Genomic DNA, 19,109 nt, shown 5'->3' on the forward strand with positions numbered 1-19,109 from the left:
GGAGGATTCTGATGGTGAGGTGGTTTGTTTAAGTCAGGCACCCGGGGAGACACCTGTTGTCCGTGGGAGGAATATGGCCGTTGACATGCCAGGTGAAAATACCAATAAAATCAGCTCTTCGGTGTGGAGGTATTTCACCAGAAATGCGGACAACAGGTGTCAAGCCGTGTGTTCCCTTTGTCAAGCTGTAATAAGTAGGGGTAAGGACGTTAACCACCTCGGAACATCCTCCCTTATACGTCACCTGCAGCGCATTCATAATAAGTCAGTGACAAGTTCAAAAACTTTGGGTGACAGCGGAAGCAGTCCACTGACCAGTAAATCCCTTCCTCTTGTAACCAAGCTCACGCAAACCACCCCACCAACTCCCTCAGTGTCAATTTCCTCCTTCCCCAGGAATGCCAATAGTCCTGCAGGCCATGTCACTGGCAAGTCTGACGAGTCCTCTCCTGCCTGGGATTCCTCCGATGCATCCTTGCGTGTAACGCCTACTGCTGCTGGCGCTGCTGTTGTTGCCGCTGGGAGTCGATGGTCATCCCAGAGGGGAAGTCGTAAGCCCACTTGTACTACTTCCAGTAAGCAATTGACTGTTCAACAGTCCTTTGCGAGGAAGATGAAATATCACAGCAGTCATCCTACTGCAAAGCGGATAACTGAGGCCTTGGCATCCTGGGTGGTGAGAAACGTGGTTCCGGTATCCATCATTACTGCAGAGCCAACTAGAGACTTGTTGGAGGTACTGTGTCCCCGGTACCAAATACCATCTAGGTTCCATTTCTCTAGGCAGGCGATACCGAAAATGTACACAGACCTCAGAAAAAGAGTCACCAGTGTCCTAAAAAATGCAGCTGTACCCAATGTCCACTTAACCACGGACATGTGGACAAGTGGAGCAGGGCAGGGTCAGGACTATATGACTGTGACAGCCCACAGGGTAGATGTATGGACTCCCGCCGCAAGAACAGCAGCGGCGGCACCAGTAGCAGCATCTCGCAAACGCCAACTCTTTCCTAGGCAGGCTACGCTTTGTATCACCGCTTTCCAGAATACGCACACAGCTGAAAACCTCTTACGGCAACTGAGGAAGATCATCGCGGAATGGCTTACCCCAATTGGACTCTCCTGTGGATTTGTGGCATCGGACAACGCCAGCAATATTGTGTGTGCATTAAATCTGGGCCAATTCCAGCACGTCCCATGTTTTGCACATACCTTGAATTTGGTGGTGCAGAATTTTTTAAAAAACGACAGGGGCGTGCAAGAGATGCTGTCGGTGGCCAGAAGAATTGCGGGACACTTTCGGCGTACAGGCACCACGTACAGAAAACTGGAGCACCACCAAAAACTACTGAACCTGCCCTGCCATCATCTGAAGCAAGAAGTGGTAACGAGGTGGAATTCAACCCTCTATATGCTTCAGAGGTTGGAGGAGCAGCAAAAGGCCATTCAAGCCTATACAATTGAGCACGATATAGTAGGTGGAATGCACCTGTCTCAAGTGCAGTGGAGAATGATTTCAACGTTGTGCAAGGTTCTGATGCCCTTTGAACTTGCCACACGTGAAGTCAGTTCAGACACTGCCAGCCTGAGTCAGGTCATTCCCCTCATCAGGCTTTTGCAGAAGAAGCTGGAGGCATTGAAGGAGGAGCTAACACGGAGCGATTCCGCTAGGCATGTGGAACTTGTGGATGCAGCCCTTAATTCGCTTAACAAGGATTCACGGGTGGTCAATCTGTTGAAATCAGAGCACTACATTTTGGCCACCGTGCTCGATCCTAGATTTAAAGCCTACCTTGGATCTCTCTTTCCGGCAGACACAGGTCTGCTGGGGTTGAAAGACCTGCTGGTGACAAAATTGTCAAGTCAAGCGGAACGCGACCTGTCAACATCTCCTCCTTCACATTCTCCCGCAACTGGGGGTGCGAGGAAAAGGCTCAGAATTCCGAGCCCACCCGCTGGCGGTGATGCAGGGCAGTCTGGAGCGACTGCTGATGCTGACATCTGGTCCGGACTGAAGGACCTGACAACGATTACGGACATGTCGTCTACTGTCACTGCATATGATTCTCTCAACATTGATAGAATGGTGGAGGATTATATGAGTGACCGCATCCAAGTAGGCACGTCACACAGTCCGTACTTATACTGGCAGGAAAAAGAGGCAATTTGGAGGCCCTTGCACAAACTGGCTTTATTCTACCTAAGTTGCCCTCCCACAAGTGTGTACTCCGAAAGAGTGTTTAGTGCCGCCGCTCACCTTGTCAGCAATCGGCGTACGAGGTTACATCCAGAAAATGTGGAGAAGATGATGTTCATTAAAATGAATTATAATCAATTCCTCCGCGGAGACATTGACCAGCAGCAATTGCCTCCACAAAGTACACAGGGAGCTGAGATGGTGGATTCCAGTGGGGACGAATTGATAATCTGTGAGGAGGGGGATGTACACGGTGATATATCGGAGGGTGAAGATGAGGTGGACATCTTGCCTCTGTAGAGCCAGTTTGTGCAAGGAGAGATTAATTGCTTCTTTTTTGGGGGGGGTCCAAACCAACCCGTCATATCAGTCACAGTCGTGTGGCAGACCCTGTCACTGAAATGATGGGTTGGTTAAAGTGTGCATGTCCTGTTTTGTTTATACAACATAAGGGTGGGTGGGAGGGCCCAAGGATAATTCCATCTTGCACCTCTTTTTTCTTTTCTTTGCATCATGTGCTGATTGGGGAGGGTTTTTTGGAAGGGACATCCTGCGTGACACTGCAGTGCCACTCCTAGATGGGCCCGGTGTTTGTGTCGGCCACTAGGGTCGCTAATCTTACTCACACAGCTACCTCATTGCGCCTCTTTTTTTCTTTGCGTCATGTGCTGTTTGGGGAGGGTTTTTTGGAAGGGACATCCTGCGTGACACTGCAGTGCCACTCCTAGATGGGCCCGGTGTTTGTGTCGGCCACTAGGGTCGCTAATCTTACTCACACAGCTACCTCATTGCGCCTCTTTTTTTCTTTGCGTCATGTGCTGTTTGGGGAGGGTTTTTTGGAAGGGACATCCTGCGTGACACTGCAGTGCCACTCCTAGATGGGCCCGGTGTTTGTGTCGGCCACTAGGGTCGCTTATCTTACTCACACAGCGACCTCGGTGCAAATTTTAGGACTAAAAATAATATTGTGAGGTGTGAGGTATTCAGAATAGACTGAAAATGAGTGTAAATTATAGTTTTTGAGGTTAATAATACTTTGGGATCAAAATGACCCCCAAATTCTATGATTTAAGCTGTTTTTTAGTGTTTTTGGAAAAAAACACCCGAATCCAAAACACACCCGAATCCGACAAAAAAAATTCGGTGAGGTTTTGCCAAAACGCGTTCGAACCCAAAACACGGCCGCGGAACCGAACCCAAAACCAAAACACAAAACCCGAAAAATTTCAGGCGCTCATCTCTAGTATATACACTACTGCCATTTAACCTTGATATTTTACGCTAATCCTCCCTTCAAGTGTCTGTTACCCTCTCACCAAAATCTTTATAATATATGCATCTCAAGATCACATTAAGGATTATTAACCTTGGTTCTGAATCTTCTCCACTGTCCCCTTCTCTTTCTCTCATCTTCCTGTAGTAATTACTGCAATTTTGCACGAAGAAGTAGCCCACATATATAAAATAATATACATCATCAATGTTGCGATATCGATCTTTAATTTCGTGTTGCTACAACATAGAGAAGTTAAGGTGTAATGCACCTGATGTACATTTAGAAGCTATGATTTAATGCATCTGATGAACCTTTAAACTATATGCAAGCTACGCTAATATGACCCTGACCCCACTCTCTCTTTTGTATATTTTCACATATGTAAACTGATTATGGAGCTGGACATAGCTTTGGGAAAGGATCTAAATAATAACAACAATGAGAAACAGCCATCGGGCATATCTGCACTCCAAAAACATGGCCGCCGTGAATACAGAATACAGAGGACCTTTTTACCAACACAAAATGGCCGCCGGAGGACTCCGTTCACACTACTACTAACATAGACAATGGGGAAATCAGTCCGCCGCATCGAAGACACCCTCTAGTGACGGGAGCATGGTCCGCCACACGGAGCGGACGCATGTGCACTTCGGGAGAAAGGATTCCGGATGTGGGGCGGATATGATGTCACGGACTGTCCGGACAGGAAGTCCGTGGCTCCGTGTTATATCTGTGTTTTCAACTCGTTGTACTGCTCGTTTTAGACTAAGTTTTAAACATCTGATGTTTCTATTAATGTAGCCACAATAGAGATTCATTATACTGGTACTTTGGTGTTTTATGATCACTTTAAATAATTAATTACAGGAAGTGATGTAGCCACCACTTCCCCCTTAGGATGAGTATATATATAGGATCTGTCTCCAGTCTCAAATCACTCCTTGATGAAGTCCAGACAGGACGAAACGCGTTGGGTGCTGCCTTGATCTAACCTCAGTGACTAAGTTAAGATACTTCACTCCTCTCTTTTTAATTGTTTTTTGATTTTTTTAATTCTCACATATTTTTATGTCCTATGTACCCCTTTTATGCTTTCTAGCCTTTCCATGCATTTTTTATATATGTTTTTTTAATGTATGGTACTTCTATTACTTATTTTTACTTCATAAATACTCGGTTTGTTTTTAGTGCTTTATATTGTAATAAATGTAATTTTTTATATAACTGCCTAGTTTTGCAAATGGTTTTTGCACCAGTGGTCGCTTTTTATTACCTCATCCTTTGTTGTTAATTTTATGTTCACTTTTTTATACAATAAACTGTACTGCACTATTATCCCCAACCTTTGCTTTGTTTGAGGAAAATGGCTAAGGGGAGAATAATAGTTTAAAGAAGAGCTGACTATCCTTAAACGCTGATGGTTGGGCATCTGATGACACCCCACGAAATCCGGTACACATACTCTACCCTGAATTTGTGGTGGATTTATCACTTTATTGAAGTTGTTCTGGGTTTGGTATCTGTGGTGGGCCTCACCTTGGTATTCCACTGAAGTTGCACCAATATCTGGCAATATAGCTAAACTTTACTTCACTATTATCTCCATCCTCTGCTTTGTTTGAGGATAATGGACATGGGGAGATTATAATCTAAAGAAGAGTTGATTTAAATTTGGATATTGATGTTGATTGACTTTTGAAGATTCAGAGTTTCCACAAACTACAGGTTGTTCCAGAAGGAGCACGCATCTGCAATCTTGTATATATGTTGCAATGGATGTGGTGTCAATGGTGCGATTTTTTTGTGCAAAGCGGTGGATTAGAGATGCAGCCACTAGGTGTTTCTGTACAAAATCATTAGGCTGTGACAAATTAGTAGATGCACCGCATAAAAAGATGCATCGTAAACTGAAGTTGATAAATTAATCTCATTTATACATAAAAAATATAACAACACAGTGTGATAAATTTGTTATGTCTCCATCTGCATCTATAGATTATGACCTTTAAGTAATGCAACTACAGTAGGTAAATCACAAACTACATCAGATAACATGTAGGGAAACCATGAATAGAATATGCAACCAATTTCAGGATTAACATTAACTCCATTTCATAACATTGATAAGCTCATTTTATACAAAAGATATACTGTTTCTGAAAAGAAACACATGGCATATTTACTTTACAAATGTAGCAGTGTTGGACTTACGTATTATTCGATGCTCAGCAACTGTTACAGGATCTGCAATAAAGCAACACATCAAAATGAATATAAATATGCATGATTTGATAAAATACTATTATTCATAATTTATTATTATTATACGCTCTCCTCAACATTTTGTCAAAAAGGAAAACACCCCACAAAATCTTTTGACTGGACCAAGTAAGCAGATGCTTTTAAAAGGTCATATTCGTGATATTTCATTTTACAAAGCCACCCCTCCACTTTCATACACGTTGAATATTGCCATGCTCATTGTAGCATTGTAATGTGCTTTAATTATTTAAGTCAAGTCCATTTTTTACTTGTTAAGTACTGCTTGAATACTTTTACATTGTATAAAACAGCTGTTTGTATCCAACAATTTCATATTTTTTTGTCATTTTATTTCCAACGCAGCGCTACAAATGAATTTTCCTGCGTAACAAAAAAAAAATGCCTCTTTTTAAAATAACATCTAAAAAGGGGCATGGAAACTATCACTTGAGAGTAAACTCGTTTTTTTAACATAACAGGTTTTAGGAGCCCCCTACTGAGTAGAACAGTCTTAGATATCCATGATATTTGTTGATGGACGTCATGCCAGTCCAGCTGTCAGGAACACAGCTGTTGTGTTTCCTTTTGAGTGATCAGTACTGCCATTGCCCTCCAGCTACTGTGTTTTCTGATAAGGTCCAGTGGAGAGATGCAAAGGAACTAAACACTTGGCTTCTAATGGTAAATGCTAAACAAAGATTTCACAGCAAATTGCATTTTCACCGTTGCCCTATGTCATACATTGGAATTAGCTGCATTTTATCTAGTACACTGGCTGAGAAGAAATCACAATGGAACAGTTTCTCCTGGTGACTGTTAATGTAGTGAGTGGAGAGTTTCCACGTTATTGGAAAAGAGACGTGCAGACATCCCCTTGCATAATTTATCAGTAGCCCAGAAAAAGTCGGAATAAGCACCACAGAGCCATGCTTCAACTCATTTTCCAGAAAAGCATGTTTACTAAAAAATGCAGAGGATGCGAGTCCTCCCTGCCCTTGTTCTGTACGCATTGGAGATGAAAATGTGATCATCATGTTGATTAGTGCCAAACAAAACATGAGGATGATATAAATGTTTTCAAACATCTGCATTTTGATATTCAAGGATTAGAAAGAGAAAAACAGTCATGGAGCATAGATCATGCACACCATTTTTCCTTTTACTGAGATTCAAATTAATACATGGACATTGTTTTGATTAGGTAGTTTATATAAGAGCACTTAAAAAAGTGGGTATGGAAATGGAAACAAAATAAACAAAACATTTCTGAATGTTACTTTAGGTTTTCTATAGAGCAGTCCAATAATGATGGCCTCCACTATGAGAAGTTATCCCAATATATTTAACCTGTACAGCTGAGAGGTATGGCGTCATGCCACTGTTCTGTGGCAAAAACGAAAGTCACCAAATATTTGAAGTGAAAACTTGTTTGAATGGGGGGAGGGGGAGGGGCTGCGTAGCTGTAAGGCAAGGCAATATAGGTGAGATTCCCCTATACATAAGTGTCCATAAATGTAGTGAGTGACAGTAATTGCAGTGAGAAGGAAAGGTTTCTGATATGTTTTGCAATTGTGTACAACTGTTTCAAGGACTTTGGGCAGTGTTATGTAAAGGTAAGTGGGTTCAAATGTGATGAGATGGTGTGCAAAGTAATGAACTCTCCAATGAGAGACAAGGTGCAAGAATTTCCCATCTGGAGTCCGCTGTATGCAGGTATGCGTGTATGCAGGTATGCGTATGTTGTGTAACTACTGCACCCAGCAAAACACTGAGTATGTGACATGCACTTGTGCACCCTGGGCTGGCCCTAGCCTTCTCTCAACTACCAGTTCATATGACATCATGGGGGTCATTCCGAGTTGATCGCTCGCTACGGATTTTCGCAGTGCAGTGATTATGGCAGAACGGGCTAATCTACGCATGCATATGCACCACAATACGCAGGCGCATCGTACAAGTACAAAGAGCTTTGTGGTTTTGCACAGGTTCTAGCGACGCTTTCAGTCGCACTGGCGGACGCAAGGAGATTGACCATTTTCTGGGAGTGTTTGGAAAAATGCAGGCATGGCCAGGCGTTTGCTGGGCGGGTATCTTACGCCAATACCGGGACCTTCGTCGCAGCAATCATCACACAGAATAAGTAACTACAGGGCTGGTCTTGATCTGCGCAAAATGTGTTTGCTGCCGCTCGGCTGCACAGGCATTCACACTCTTGCAAAGCGAAAATACACTTCCCTGTGGGCAGCAACTATGTTATTTGTACGACTGCTAAAAGTAGCTAGCGAGCGATCAAATTGGAATGAGGGCCCATATACTGTAAGAGGAGGACAGGTGCAGGAAGTTAGATGCAACCTAGTTTTTTAGTCAGTGCAGCTCCAGGTAACAGAATTGATCTTGAGGCAAATCATAAGCTAGAGAAGCTTCACTAAATGTTGGTATCACCCAGTATAGTAACTCATAGTATCACCCACTATGGTATGAGACCATATAGAATCCTTAATTATGTTTTTTGTACTAATGTTACTCGTACATTGTAATTCCTGTCTATCGCTGAATGTGATGGCAATAGTAGTGACATGCTGTATGCAAATAGCAAAATAAAATGTATACCTTTATCTATCTATATATAAAAATGGACATGTGTGTGTGTGTGTGTGTGTGTGTGTATGTTCCGGCATAACTCTGGAATGCCTGGAGCAATTTACACCAAACTTGGTACACATATGACTTACAATCTGGAAAGCAATACTGTTGAGGTAAGACAACCCTAGCACCCCTATGGGTGGGGGTGGGAAGCGGGTGACATGTAAAAATCTATAGTTTTTGGAATAACTCTAGAATGCCTGGAGCAATTTACACAGAGGCACACATGGATAGGGCAGAGGCACCCACGTGTAAGGGCAGAGACACCCATGGGTGGGGCAGAGGCACACATGGATAGGATCAGAAGCATCAACGTGTAAGGGTGGAGGCACCCATGAATAGGGACAAAGACACCCACAGGTAAGGATAGAGGCAAACACAGGTAGTGACAGAGGCACTCATGGGCAGGGGCAGAGGCACACACAGGTAGTGGCAGAGGCACCCATGGGTAGGGGCAGGGGCACACATGGGTACGGGCAGAGGCATCCACAGGTAAGGATAGAGGCACACATGGGTAGGGGCAGAAGCACCCATGGGTAGGGGCAGAGGCACACATGGGTAGGGGTAGATGCACAGATGGGTAGGGGCATAGGAATACATGTAGGAGCAGAGGCACCTAAGGGTAAGGGCAGATGCACAGATGGGTAGGGGAAGAGACACAGGTGAGGGCAGAGGCATACTTTAGTTTTGAAGCTAAGCAAGGAGATCTAGGGCACTTTGACATAGAGTCAGCCTGCAAGCCTAACATATTTAACATACAGCGGGCGGAGCTTGGCCTGACATCCCAGCATTTACAGCACTGATCAGGGCAGCTTCAAAGGTGGGACCGGGCAGAGAAGGAGGCAGATTATTCTCCTCAGCTCCAGCATTTTGACAGCATCAATTCGGGGAAGCCCAGAGGTGCAGCCTGACAAAGATTGGCATTATTCTTTAAATTCCATAGCGAATCATGGGTATTTAGCTAGTTTACAATAAAATATGAATTCATCATATAACAAATGCCCCCTCTCCCCCATTTACACTTATGCTATAGCCAGCACCCCCTCTCCCCGTTACATTTATCCTATAGTGAGATCCCCCTCTCTGTGCCCAGTTAAATTGATGTTATAGCCAATGCCCCTTCCCTAAAGTTACATTTATCCTATAGCCTGTGTGCTGACTCCCACCCAGTTATAGTTATTCTATAGCCAGTACACCCTCTGGCAACCCAGTTACATTTCTCCTTTAGCCAGTGCACCCTCTCCTTCCCCATTATATTTATCCTATCACCAGTGCCCCCTTTCCCCAGTTATATTTATTCTGTAGCTAGTGACCCCTCTCCCCCAGTTACACTTATCCTATAGCCACTGCCACCTCTCCCCCAAGTGCATTTATCCTATCGCCAGTGCCCCTACTCTCCAGTTACATTTGCCCTATAGGCAGTGCCACCTCTCCCCCAGTTGCATTTATCCTATCGCCAGTGGCCCTACTCTCCAGTTACATTTGCCCTATAGCCAGTGCCCCCTCTTCTCCCAGTTGCATTTATTCTTTAGCTAGTGCCCACTCTCCCTCAGATACATTTATCCTATAGCAAGTACCCCTTCACATCTCACTTACATTTATCCTATAGAGAGTGCCACATTTCCACTCAGTTGCATTTATCCTATCACCAGTGCCCATACCCTCCATTTACATTTGCTCTACAGCTAGTACCACCTCTCCCCTACATGTTATCCTATAACCAGTACCACCTCTCCCCTCCAGTTACATTTATCTAATAGCTAGCACGCTTTCTCCCCCCAGTTATATTTATCCTATGGCCAATACTCCCTCTCCCATCAAGGTACATTTATCCTATAGACAGTACCACCTCTCCCCTCCAGTTACATTTATCTAATAGCTAGCATGCTTTCTCCCCCCAGTTATAGTTATCCTATAGCCAATACTCCCTCTCCCATCAAGGTACATTTATCCTATAGACAGTACCACCTCTCCCCTCCAGTTACATTTATCTAATAGCTAGCATGCTTTCTCCCCCCAGTTATAGTTATCCTATAGCCAATACTCCCTCTCCCATCAAGGTACATTTATCCTATAGACAGTACCACCTCTCCCATCCAGTTACATTTATCCTATAGCCAGTGCACCCTCCACCCTCCTCTCACCCATATATATGTATCCTATAAGCAGAGACCTACCCCCTAGTTACATATTTGCTATATCCAGTTCCCCCTCTCTACAGTCATTTACATTACTCCTATAACTAGTGCCCACTCTTACCCCAGTTACATTTATCCTGTAATCAGTGCACCCTGGCCCCCTCAGTTAAGTTTAACCTATAGGCAGGGAACAATACAAATCTCTGTGGCACCAGTCTTTGTTGAGTCCATCCTTTCTTCTGTTCTTTGCCATAATCTTGGGGATGAGATGTCATGACATCTTATTCCCACCCACAGTAAATAGCAGCCACCTAGAACAGGAGAAGGGGAGCCAAGGAGAGTCAGGAGTGCCTCACGTATATAATTGGTTGGGTTGGAAGACCCAATACTGCAGAACAGCAGGTGGGTAGTACCTCAGTAACCAGGAGCCGGGTACTACACTGTGACATTGTTGTGTAGTGCCTGCTCATAGCTTCTGTCATTTTGGTGTCACCCTCTAAGACAGTGTCACCTGGTGAGGAGTCTATAACTAAATGCATTTACTGCTAAAGTAATGCATCAAAGGAAGTTCGTGCAATTCTATTTGAAACTATTTTACTTATGGTAATAGAGGAAGATATGTAATTAGAATGTAATGCACTTTTATTATGAGATGATCTAGTGCCCAACATGTGTTCACCCTACAGATACTATGTGCTAAGCACCCAACTATATGAGAGCCCTTTTGGTCATGGATTCCAAACTTAGGGGTCTATTTACTAAGCCTTGGATGGAGGTAAAGTGGAAGGAGATAAAGTACCAGCCAATCAGCTCCTAACTGTCATTTTTCAAACCCAGCCTGGGACATGGCAGTTAGGAGCTGATTGGCTGGTACTCTACCTCCATCCACTTTATCTCTATCCAAGGCTTAGTAAATAGACGCCTTACTCCATAACTGGAGAAGAAGAGAATCATCACTTGGAAACGTGCATCACACTACCAGTACCAGTAGGGACATTCTGGCATGATAAATTAATCTGTCATGCGCTCAAGCAATTATCAATTGATTTTCATGCTGTGGGTGGTAAATATATTTCCTGTGTTCAGGGACAGTGATTCTTTAATTGCCTTTTTACACTATTTGTGCCATATGTGACAGTCTATATTGTCCCTATTTTGATTCTCAGTGTCCATTCCAGATTGCTATTATAAATGATGCTTAGAAGAATAAAAGATTTGCAGAAATTTATCATGCTCTTACTTTTTTATTATACACTATAAGAAATTTAAACGTTATCAAATGTAAAAGCATAGTTCTTGGATAAGGTCCCTGTGGATACTTACTGGCTGGTTACAATGTTCCCAACCTTTTTCTAGTTTTATATTTAACAATAGCAAATGATGACACTTCGCTTTTTAATAGTCTCAAATGTGATTTATGATATATGTGGATTTCTGACAAGATAGGACATTACATATGTATGCCTAGATATTATAAATGAATAATGGGATTCTTTCACTCTTGAATTTCTTAGAGCTGGCAAAATACATTGAGTCTGAATTAAACATCCAGACATACATATATACTGTAATAGTGACAAGAACAAATGACTTCAAACAATGTTCATACTGTTAAGAAGAAGGAACAGAATATTGCAGATGTTCCGCATGACATGAAAACAGTATTGTATGAGGGATATTATTATCAGCATGATGGCATGGCAATCCATTGTATGAGAATGCCCTTTAAAAGTGACAGCCACCAATAACAATGCATTGGAATGTTCATGGAGACACCAGAACTCTAATAAGGGTAAGGGTGTATGGGACAAGATTGAATCAAGGAAAATGTTTTCAAAGTATATAGCCTATCAAGATAAATATCACTCTAGCACAAGTGACAGGAATGAGTTTCACACACCAGCGTGCTCACTGACTTTACAATATATCTACTGCTTGACTTACAAGTGATCCCTGACCTGCACATACCATTTATATCTATAGATTGCTAAAAGTACCTTGATAAATAGCAAAACAATATTGTAACTTTTTTTTAATATATATTTTTAAAACATTTTTTATTTTATCAATATAGAAACTGTTGCTGCAATATGTTAATATAGACGGTTTTAGTGACGAACAGAATCTAGATTCCATAAGATATATCTTAAAATAATATACAAATACATTTGTGGTAATTGTTTCATCTTTCAACCAAACTGTCCTGAGATACTGTAAGTTGAGATAAGCACTTAGCAAATATTTTGTGGTACAAAAAACTGATGGGCAAGATGGTGAGTTTGCATGGGCAATGGAAATTTAGCAGTACTGGAATATTTTTATGAAGTTAGGCAAAATAGAATTTCAGTTTGTTAAGCAAATTTAATAAAATGAGCTAAAACAGTAAAAGGTGTACCTTGCAGAATATCATGCAGCCATTCAGCCATTCAGAAACATTTTTTGTTGTTTAAAAACTGATCGTGAGTGACCAATTCAGCTAATCAAATAAAATCACCAATTTGCTAAATTAATCCTAAAAAGAATCTCTGGATTTTCAGTGTCAGGTTTTTAGGACCCGATTCAGTAAGGATTGCAAATTCTGCTAAGTAGCAGAATTTACAATCTTTTTGATTGCATGATGGGGGCCTCCCATTGTCGGGCAAGGGCGCCCAGGATGCTTTCTGCTGCCATCTGCAGAGGCATTCACGTTTACTGTGGTGCGCCTGCAGAAAATGTGGGCACATGCACAGGACGGGCCCTGCGCATGCGCCCGTGGGTTGATCATAAAAATTCCGCTATTTGCGATCCAACCTGAATTAGCCCCTTAGTCAGGGAAAGATAAGTGGTTCAATCAGGGTACTTTAACAAAAAATAGAACATAATAACAATACTATTAATAGTGTTATGTCATTAGAAAAGCATTGCACATTTTTACAAGACAGATTAGAGATTTTTGTGCAACTGAAAAAAATGGGCAAAGTTTTTACAGGACGAACAGATCTGAGCTCATGGAGGCATTTCCTGCTTCTATGTGATAGACAAAATAATCCAATTGAACTTCAGGTTTGCAAGGTATCTAGTTACAGAAATGGCCTGAAACACATAACGCTTCACATGTCCTAGAGACTGATACTTTACCAAATGAATTGAAATGTGTATAGCTTTGTGCATAAACCCATACACATACATAAATCAATGCTTGTTTAAAAAAAAAAAAAAGTTAATTAAAGACTTGTCATTTATATGCAGTCCTAATAATATATTGTAACCAATAATAATTTGGAACATAAAAAAGGGTAAAAAAAAAAGCACTAAGTGACTGATTCCCAATATGTGAGAACTTATTTTTTTGTCACGGTAAAAACGGGGGGTAATTGAATTAACTGTTTGGTATTAAATCCAGTAGTTTGAAGGTCGAAATCACGACTGGTTCATTGTGAGTTTGATCTTGCTACCATAATCTCACTCCATTGCAATTCACCGTATACAATAGGTGAAGTTGAAATGTTGTAAAGCAAATCATATTTGTCATTCCACTGGCTTTTCACCAAATATAGGGGAAGATTTAGAGGGAGATAAAGTGCAGATAAATAAAGTGCAAACCAATCAGATCCTGACTATCATTTTTCAAACAGCCTGTAAAATGGCTGGAGCTGATTGTTTGCTACTTTATCTCTCTCAAAGCCTTTCCAAATCCCCCCCCCTATAGTTTAATAGTCCATCTACAGGTGTTCCGTAAAACCGGACACAAATAACAATATTGCAGTATGTACCAGTAATAAATATGTCTTCTTTGTGACTGAGTAATACCTAGCACATTTCATTCATAAGTTTTTGCCTACAGAAAAACTGTCAAATCCCTTTGCATTTTATTAAACAAATATACTGTGACAATTCATACAAATTGTCCCACCTACTTTTGACATAATTTGATACGTTTTATGACTCTAATGTTGCATAAAATTTTGAAACCTTAATTACAAATATGTTGTGTTATGATTTCCTATTCTAGACAGTTTTCCAACATCACAGTTTATATAAACTTGGCGTTCTCTGTATAATCCCGATTCTGCTATTTTCAGATTTAATAAGTGATGAAAATTATATGATGATAAAATATGAGTAGAGTTACTGAAAGTTGCCAGCCAGATGCCATGGTCAGAAGCATTTTCACTTTTCTCTTCAAAATTAGAAATTTTCCATATTCACTCAAAATTGCCATAAAAGATAATATGGAAGCAATGCAACCAACATGACTGCGATGATAAAAATGCACACTATCTGCTAAAGCATTAAAAACTAAGCTGTTTCTCATTTCTGACAGTTGTTCATATACTTTCCAATATATTTTGTAATATTCTGCATAAACATTGAATTAAATATTTATGGAGATACAAATGTAATTGCCATTTTGCCAAAGGCTTTATAGATACAAATATTTCATTGCTATATAAATATGAGAAACTATTAAAAATTAAATGAGGTTAAATATATGGTAAACTTTGCAGATATTTGTGAAATGAGGCAGTTTATTATTTCCAAATATCGAACATCTATCAAATTATAAATTTAGTCAAATTAATGTGAATGATTCAATGCACAATAAATGCATGATTCAATGCACAATAAAAAACAAAATGAACATACAGTAGATTGTATGTTTACTATTTGCTACAGTATAGAGTGTAGTGACCATAGTGACCAATCAGCTTTCAGTTAGCATTTATCAAGTGCATTTTATAGAATGCACTCGATACATGCTAACTGAAAGCTGATTGGTCACTATGGGCAACTTCTTCCCTTCTCCACTCTTTTCATTGCTTCAAAAATCAACCCCTAAAAGCTTACATTTTTTTATAAACTTAGGGCTACATTTGGTAAGTACGATTACATTTGGTTGGTACATTTATCTATCTCTATTTTATCACACTTCAAGGCTTAGTACATTTTCCCCAACAGGAGTAAGAGGCAGATAAATGGGGAGAACTGGGAGTATTAGAGAAAAACAGGATTATATAGCACAATAGAGGGGAATATATGAAGCAATAGAAAATAAAAGAATTTCAGTGATAAGAGAAAATTATTAAACCTAATTAGAGATAGAACAAATATCAGAGTGGTAGTGAGATGAAGGAGAACAGCAGTGGAAGAACTGCTGCAACCATAGCAACCAATCAGCTTTAAGTTCCATTTCTCAAGTACATTCTATAAAATGAGAGGTGTAATCTGATTGGTTGCTATGGGAAACTTCTTCAATGGTCCACTTCTCCACTCTTTACACATAATAATAATAATAATAATAATAATAATAATATTAATAATAATAATAATAATAATAATAATAATAATATTGTTATTTATATAACACTTTTCTCCTAATAGGACTCAAAGTGCTTTACATTTGTCTTTACAGCTAAAAATAAACAAAAAAACAAGTTTGACAGTAGATATTAGTGAAATGCTTGAGTAAATACGTAGGTAAGTCTTTAACTACTTGATACATATCTCCTATAATCAGTCAGCGAAATTGAATAAGTCACTTGGTAGGAGATGTAGCAAGATTTGTAGAGAGATGAAATGAATAACCAATCAGCTTTTAACAGTCATTCATCTAGCACCACCTTTGAAATGACAGTTAGAAGCTCATTGGCTACTTGGGCAACATCTCCACTTTATTTCTCTCCAAGGCTTGATACATCTCCTTCTTGGTGAGTTGGTTACTAACATTTTATCAGTCAGAATAAGTTAATCTTTCAGACTGGCAGAGGAGTAAATAATGTAAGCAAAATATAATCATTTATTCATTTATCTGCTAATATATCAGCCACTCAGCAAAATATAAATCTTCAGTCATTCATTTATTAGAAAATTGACAAATTAGTATAAATTATTTAGTCATTAAAACAGCCGTCTTATAACTAGTATTACTGGGAAACCCTCTGGTTATATTTGGGACACTCCTATATTTCGTTAAATTCTCCCAGATTTCTATAAGAACAGGACACACCTTCTGCATCCAACAATTTTCTGCATGAAATGGACAGGACAGATGTGATGACATGATTACAGGTTGAGTCTTCCATATCCAAAAATCTGATATCCAAAATATTCCAAAAATAAACTTTTTGGAGCATGACTAAGATAATGACATCTATGCTCTCTGTTAGTTCAGTGTAAACAAACCTTGTTTCATGCACAACATTTAAAAAAAATTGTATAAAATTACCTTCAGGATGTGTATATAATGTGTATATGAAACATAAATGTATTCTGTGTTTAGACGTGGGTCCCATCCCCAAAATATCTCGTTATAGTATGTAAATAGTCCAAAATACTGAAAAATCCCAATTACTTGCGGTCTCAAGCATTTTAGATATGGGAGACATGTCATAATGGCCCTTCCCCTACTGAAAAATGTTGTGAGTTGTTACATTATGTAGGGAGGGTGGGACCATGCCGACAGAATTTGCATCACCACGCTACCCACACTTGCCACTAATATCCCCTCTGGATATCCCAGATAGAATATAATAAAAATTAAGCAGGTTTACAGTTAGTCTTTTAAATTAATACTAAGTAGCAGTGGTGGCTCCAGATGTGGGGCTTTAGCACAGTCCAAAGTTCAAATAGGGGAGCAACACCAACTGCCACCAACTGTCATCCCAAACTGACTCAGTGGCAGTTGGTGTATTTGAACTTTAGACTGTGCTGCATCCCCACCCCTGGAGCTGCCACTGCTAAGTAGCCATTTCAGTATCAGCAGTCTGCCAATTAATTAGAAATATAGTTATCATGAGACAATTAGGCAGTCATTGGTGATCAGTCAGTAGCAATGGGGTGACTTTTATAATAGGTAAAGAATGAATGAAAGCAAGAGTGTGGTGTACCAGAAGAACAAGAGGAACAGTAGAGAGTAAACCACAGCTATAGTTACATGTCACAGGATGTGGAACCATGGAGACTGTCCACTAACTGTGAATTATCGAGAAACATAAGTAGTACCACCAACGTGAAGACACTAAGGGGTATATTCATTAAAGTTGGATCCATTCCGACATGCATTTGTCGGAATGGATCCGACAAGGGCTATTCAATGAATGGGCAAATCCAACAGGATTTGGCCATTCCTGACCATCTCAATCTGACTTTAAAAAAGTTGGATTGAGATTTATTTCTTATTTATTAACAGTTTCTTATATAGCACAGCATATTCTGTTGCACTTTACAGTTAGAACAACAGTAATAGAACAAAACTGGGTAAAAACATAGAGATATAGAGGTAGGAAGGCCCTGGGAGGGAGCTGAAAGGAGGAGATGGGGAAGAGCAGCGGGGAGACAAGGGAGAGCAGCGGCTACAGTAGCATTGCAGGAGGATGGGGCACCACCACCAGACCTCACGGCAGCATCCACCCCATTCCAGCAAGTGGGACCTCACTTCCTCGAGCCGGGTGGATGCTGCCGTGAGCAGAGGTGGTGCCCCATCCTCCTGCTATGCTGCTGTAGCCGCTGCTCTTCCCCGTCTCCCTACTGCTCTCCCCCATATCCTCCTCTCAGCTCCCTCATCTCAATCCGACTTTTTTTAAAGTCGGATTGAGCTGGTCGGAAACAGGGCCAAAACCTGTCATATTTGGCCCCATTTCTGACAGAAGCATGCGGATCGGGGGCTATTCCGCCGATCCACGTGTTTTCCGACAAGTCGTAATTCCCAACTTGTCAGAAAATTCTGGGGTGTATTGAATAGGTCGGAACCCGTTCTGACCTAAAAGAGTTGAAAACTGATGTCTTTCTGACAGACTGCAGCTTTTGACTGCAATTGAATATACCCCTAAAACTCTTAGTCCATACTAAGAGGTAAATTTTCTAAAGCTTCTAAAACAAAGAATTGGTGATGTTGCCCATAGCAACTAATCATATGCTATCATTTCTCTATTGCCTTTTAGAAAATAATAGACAGCATCTGATTGGTTGCTATGGGCAACCTTACCAATTCTCTGTTTTAGAAGCTTTAGAAATCTAACCCTCAGCATTGGCTAGGTGATTCATTACAGAGATGCAGAGGCGTAACTAGGGTTTTTGGAGCCCAGGGCAAGATCAATAATGGCGCCCCCCCCCCCCTCAAAAAAAAAAAAACTACCAAAGGAAAGTAAGTGTGCACACCATTGGTGTCACTGTATATAAAGATGTCAGGGTATGTATGTTTAGATGTAGGTGCAGTGGTCGAAGAGTGATTTTTGAAGGGGGAATGAAAAAGTGAAGGTAGCAATTATGCGCGCGCCGAAGGCGCGCGCGCTCCTGAAAAGGGGGGCGTGGCCACTCAAAAAAGGGGCGTGTCCTTCAGTGTAGTAGGACCCCTTATACTATCTAGTACTGTTGCCCCTTTCACATTACAGCACACGGTATGAGCCGAAATTCACATTATAGCACACGGTATGAGCCAAAATTCACATTATAGCACACGGTATGCGCCGAAATTCACATTATAGCACACGGTATGAGCCGAAATTTACATTATAGCACACGGTATGAGCCGAAATTTACATTATAGCACACGGTATGAGCCGAAATTCACATTATAGCACACGGTATGAGCCGAAATTCACATTATAGCACA

The 19,109-nt window shown here is 40.9% G+C and overlaps 1 protein-coding gene across 33 annotated transcripts in view; it reads right to left on the reverse strand.

The window, feature by feature from the left end:
• The window catches only part of PTPRD (protein tyrosine phosphatase receptor type D), a 2,362,472-nt gene that overhangs the window by 941,546 nt on the left and 1,401,817 nt on the right, over window positions 1-19,109 (reverse strand). For all 33 annotated transcript variants that reach the window (XM_063914017.1, XM_063914015.1, XM_063914014.1 and 30 more), the window contains exon 8: window positions 5,688-5,720. The gene's annotated coding sequence lies outside the window, so the exon portion shown is untranslated. The remainder of the gene's footprint in view (window positions 1-5,687; window positions 5,721-19,109) is intronic.

The sequence above is a fragment of the Pseudophryne corroboree genome, chromosome 1, assembly GCF_028390025.1.
Source record: "Pseudophryne corroboree isolate aPseCor3 chromosome 1, aPseCor3.hap2, whole genome shotgun sequence".
Taxonomy (NCBI): Eukaryota; Metazoa; Chordata; class Amphibia; order Anura; family Myobatrachidae; genus Pseudophryne; species Pseudophryne corroboree.